The following is a 5,633-nucleotide window of genomic DNA, read 5'->3' as shown; positions in this document are numbered from 1 at the left end:
TTTCCCGCCTTTGAAAATACACACTCACACGGCACAGATGAGGCTGGAGTGCAATGTCTTTTTATTGTCCCAGTATCTGGCTTGGGGCTGCTCCAGAATTCTTGATATCTTCAAGGATGAACCGCAAAAGATCAGATATTTTTTTAGCAGATCCATCTCGTTGACAATGCGCTTCCTTTAACAGAGCTTTGGCACGCTTCCTTGACAGACTATACTGCTGCTCGTTCGGTCACGTGACTTGTTTAAAGCGATACGCGGACCGACACAGGGCTTCGCTCTATGAGCTCGACACATGCGCCGACGCATTGATGTTACAGGACCCATCACTACTCACCGTCATAGCCTGGCCTTTAACCGTGCAATATCTTCCCAGAAAATAACAAATGTCCTCTGCATTCACTGTCTCATTAAACATTCTGACAATAACCGTTTTCGCAGCATTGTCGGTCAGCTTTTCTACATTAAACAAAGAGAACAGGGATTTAACATTTTTAGACCCATTCCAAAACTCACGGAGATTTGCCGCAGAGCAAAAGCTCACATCAAAGCCTTTGCTAAAAGGCAACGTTATAATGCAGTTCAAATCAAATGCGTAAAATTTCAGGGTTTGTTGGATTAGCTTTCTGGAAAAGTTTAACCTTGACATTACCAGCGGCTCACCATTCATTTCCTTAAAAGTAAAGCGTACACTATGGTTCCTCCGCATGGCAGCATGGGGAGCTACCATAGCGGAAGCACCACTTAAAGAGATTTAGATTAAAGGAAAGAAACACAAAGAATACCAAACAACTACAAAATAATGCAAAGTCAATTAAAGTAATTTACCATAGTAGATTCTGTAACAAAAGTATAAGGTTATTTGTAACACAATGCTCTGTCACTACTTCCTCCACAAACTGAGTCAAGTTCACTGCCATGGCTGAGAACATGCAAATCAGTCGAGGTGCTTGCCTTACGAGCTAGCTAAGAACAGATACTACAATTGATCTTAGCCTTAAGGCCAAGAAGCGATGGAATATATGAGTGACGGACTCGCTTACAGGCTTCCCTGTCTACCCATTCTCACAGACGGTTACAGTACGGAACAGAGTGGTGCTCTTCTGGGCACTAATAAATCGGCAAACCTTTCTGCTGACTTGTTTGTTCACGAGGCATATATGTGTATCCTTTCAGCAGTCTCTATCCAAATACACAGTGTAGGTACCTATTAAAAGAGTCGTCCCGATGAACATGAAAGGCAAAGATTGATAAATCGCAAAGAACTTTCCAGGGTCATCATATGTACTCAATGGCTGCACCAAAAAGAGTTGGGCCAGAAGTGATGCAGAAGTGGCAGTGGTGGGATTTGAACACACACCTCGGGAGAGACTGGAGACTTAATCTAGCTCCTTAGACTGCTCATCCACACTACCTACCACCTGTCATTATGACATTGAATTTTGTTGACAATTCTATTAAAACATGGAGGCGGAAAATCTGGTTTTTCCTCCAGCATCCAGGTTAGTGCTGCCCGACTGAGCTTTTTTCATAATGTAATGAAGCCTGTACACAGCAGAGGCCAAACAATATGAGTGACAATCAAAATCCAGTTGCAAGTTGGAACCGAATGATTGTTTGCCGATTACAAGACATCATGAATTACTAGCAGCGAGCAGCAGAGTGGCGCAGCGGGAGCCTGCTGGGCCCATAACCCAGAGGTCGATGGATCAAAACCATCCTCTGCTATTCGTAACTTGTGTCCTTTGGAAAGTTTTTGACCCTCTTTCAGGTCGTTCTATTGAGAAGAGATGTTGCACCTGTATTTTCCACACGTTGGTTGTGCTGCATGGAAGTCGACCCATCCCCAATGCATACACTTTATGAGGCATATGTCCCTTCTTTCATCATTCTCAGCCCAAATACACAGTGTAGTTACATATTAAATGGGTACTCCAGGTTAGAATAAAAGGCAAAGATTTATATTTCGCAAAGACCTTTGAAGGGTCTTGATACTTTACAGGTGCACTGACAGGAGTTGGGCAAGGAGACCAGACCTGAATTGATCCAGAAGTGGCTGTGGTGGGATTTAAAACCCACACCTCAGTAGAGACTGGAGCTTTAGATCCAGCACCTTAGACCGCTCGGCCACAATACCTGATTGCTGGGCTACTGTATGGAATTTTCTTAACAATTATATTAAAACTTTGGAATCTGAGAATACATAGCTGGTTTCCCCACCAACAACCAGGTTAGTGCTGTCCTACAGCGCCTTGTTTATCATGTAACAAAGAAGAAACAATTCGCAGAAGGCCTGGCGATCATCCACAAGAGCCAACTACCCGAAAAGCAAAAATTGTGGTGCTACAACTTCACATTGTACCAAAGGGCCATGTGGCCACTGAAGATGAGTAATATCAACAGCGAACGGCCTGGACAGACGAAGCAAACATCTACATTCAGAAATGGCTAGGTCTACCGAAAGGTTTCTCTGACACAGGCTTGTTCGGGGCAACCACGCTGCAACTGCCAATCCAGTCCATACCTCGGGCTATGAGCAGGAAATGGCCAGGTTCGTTCTTGAGCTAAGAGAATCCTTGGATCCTACTGTGAGAAATCCACTTGTGGCGCTATCAACATCAGGAAACAATTGGCAACGTGAAAGAAGGGAGAGCGGGGCTTGGCTGGGGAGAGCCTCCACAGCTCTGGTCCAAGGCGACAAAGAGGGAATGAAGAGTCATGGTTGTGGAAGAGGTGTCAAGATCAAAGCAGGAGCAGTCCACCATCAAGGCCGTGTACAGGGTCGCCAAGGGAGATGGACCACTTGGGAAGGTACCATCAGGAAACCTTTAAGCTGGGCTGAGCTCTGGAAGATGGCGCAAGCCAGACTCAGCTTTGTGCTCAGGGCAAATTAGCCACAGAAACCTCCGCCAGTGATTTGGCAAGGAAGGGAGCTGTCCCCTGTGCAGAGCACCTAACGCCAGCCTACAGCACCTACTGTCAGGCTGCACTGACACAGGCACGCTACAGTTAGCGCCATGACCCAGTCCTGACGAAGCTGGCCGAAGTTTGCGTGATTTAGGCTAACCATATATAGGCCAAATTGTAGACTTGAGCATTAATTTGGAAGGGGAAAGGTTTTTGGGTGATCGCCGATGTTATCTCTTGTCAGACCGTTTTTCGGGACGCTTGGAAGTTCCCGAAAGGGAGGTTATGTAGTGTATTTTTTGCCTGCATATCTCTCTGTATGTTGCCCTCACAGGGCCGGGGTCATGCCTCAGGTCAAGCACAGGCCTATTTGTGTGGACAGGGTGGTTTAGTTTCAGTAATGTATGGACACGACAGAATATAGGAAGGCCAGTTGTTCAGGACCAGGAAAACAACCAATTCGACGGCCTTGTAAGTGCAGACAGCCAACACATGTATGGGGTCTCAAAGCGTCGCTATGATTGAGAGCGATGAGATCATGAGTCTCGCCAGGTATAAGAGAGGCGTTGCCTGGCAGACGGGGGACTTTTGAACATTGTGTCTGTCGGGCGTGAGAAAACATCTTCTGACATCGACTGAATAAAAACTTTTTTCAACCAGCCGTGTGTCCCCAAATCATTTCCTTCTTTGTGAAGACCAGCGGAGCCACGAAGACAATTCACCACAGTTCGAATACCAAATTGTTCGAGAACCGGGATGTTCAGAAAAAAAGTATATATATATATATATATATATATATATATATATATATATATATATATATATATATATATACATATATATATTTGATATATATATTAATTACTATATATATATATATATATATATATATATATATATATATATATATATATATATATATATATATATATATATATACATATATCACCAACACTCCGGTTACTCGACGACCCACTCTACTGCCTAAGCCATAGCCACATATATATACTGTATATATATATATATATATATATAATTTATTATTATTATTATTTTTTTTTATTTTTTTTTCCGAATGTCCCGGTTCTCGAACAATTCGGTATTCAAACAATTCGGTATTCGAACAAAAAACTCAAGATTTTTTTGTTTCGGATGTCGGGCGAAATTCGCGAGATGAGGCAAGAGGACCCACATGCCAACTGATTCCGTTCGTTATTACATTCTCACTACTCTGAGGATTGCATGAGCTCTAATCATGCCTCCAAATGAAGCAAGTGGGAGCAGTAAAGCCATCCTAAAACACAAAGACGCTCCAAAAGCAATGTGACAGTGAGCGCTCAGTGTGCTGTGGTGGCGCGATCGGACCAAATTAAGCTCTCTGCGCACAAAGGTCACCTTAAATTTTGGAAAGTCCATTAGGACTTTAAAAAACATTTTCTAAATTTTAGCGACCGCTCTGTCACAATAATGCGACCAGCGCGGTGCAGTTGTGCGGTCGGGGACGCGCTAGGGTTGCGCGTTCGGCGGTGCGCTGCAGTTGCGTGATCGGACAAAATTAAACTTCCTGCGCACTGAGGTCCACTTAAATTTTGGAAAGTACACCAGGTCTTTAAAAATATTTTATAAATTTCAGCGGCCGCTCTGTCACAATAATGCGACCAGCGCGGTGCAGTTGCGCGGTCGGCGACGCGCTACAGTTGCGCGTTCGAACAAGAATGCGCAAATGCAAAAATGACGTTTATTTATTTATTTGTTTTTGCTTGGAACGGATTCAAAATATTTTCCATTATTTGTAATGGGAAAACATGATTCGGAAATCGAATGATTCACTTCTCAAACAGCCTTCTGGAACGGAATGTGTCCGAAAACCGAGGCTCCACTGTACGTAGAATTACAAAACATACACAACAAATACAAAAGTAAAAGTAAAACATACTTTGGCCTGCCAGTGATAAACTGGGTACTTTACTTCGACTGTTTTAACTTAGTAGCTTCGCGATGACGCATCCGAGGTCGGCGGTTAACTTGAATTGGTAGTCTCTTGATTGAAGTTGTTGCCAAAGACCCATTTCTGCTTATCGCTTCTCGGCCTTTTGGCTAAGATCAAGTGTAGTATCTGTTCTTATCAGTTTAATATCTGATACGTCCCCTCTCTGGAGACCACATATTAAATAGATTTTTGGAATAGGGAGGTGTAATAGGGGCTTGAGGGTTTGAGGCATTGGAGGCCAGCTGCAGAAACGGCGCTGGTCGGACGCCAAAGCTCGGCAGGGCCGGTGGCACTTAGAAAATATTCGCCAAGTTGGCGTTGACCTCCAGGCGGAGACCGTTATTTTTCGTCATTCGAGGCCGGCTGCGGAACCGGCGCTGGGCGGACGCCAAAGCTCGGACGGGCCGGTGGCACTTAGAAAATATTTGCCAAGTCGGCGTTGACCTCCAGGCAGAGACCGTTATTTTTCGTCATTCGAGGCCGGCTGCAGAACCGGCGCTGGTCGGACGGCGAAGCTCGGCAGGGCCGGTGGCACTTAGAAAATATTCGCCGAGTTGGCTGGGAGCTCCGGGCGGAGACCGACATTTTTCGTCATCCGGGTTCGACCCGGGAACCGGCGTTGGGCGGACGCCATAGCCACGCAGAACAAGTCATTTTTCAGTAAATAAGGGTTCAAGGGTCCGCCGGGAGCAGACGGGCGACCAGGGATGGGGGGCGTACGCGGGCGGGCGGCGGGAGA

At 45.2% G+C, this 5,633-nt stretch overlaps 3 pseudogenes; 2 read left to right on the top strand and 1 right to left on the bottom strand.

Moving 5' to 3' along the window:
- Positions 1 to 811: 811 nt before the first annotated feature.
- Positions 812 to 1,012, bottom strand: LOC147048626 (U2 spliceosomal RNA; annotated as a pseudogene).
- A 449-nt stretch (positions 1,013 to 1,461) lies between these two features.
- On the top strand, positions 1,462 to 2,891 carry LOC147048625 (uncharacterized; annotated as a pseudogene).
- Positions 2,892 to 4,981: 2,090 nt separating this feature from the next.
- On the top strand, positions 4,982 to 5,101 carry LOC147048624 (U2 spliceosomal RNA; annotated as a pseudogene).
- The last annotated feature ends 532 nt before the right edge of the window (positions 5,102 to 5,633 follow it).

The sequence above is a fragment of the Syngnathus leptorhynchus genome, chromosome 11 (assembly GCF_054491065.1).
Source record: "Syngnathus leptorhynchus isolate UIUO chromosome 11, UIUO_Slep, whole genome shotgun sequence".
In the NCBI taxonomy this organism is placed as follows: domain Eukaryota; kingdom Metazoa; phylum Chordata; class Actinopteri; order Syngnathiformes; family Syngnathidae; genus Syngnathus; species Syngnathus leptorhynchus.
Note: the sequence above shows the minus strand (reverse complement) of the source record. Positions and strands in the feature narration are given on the sequence as shown.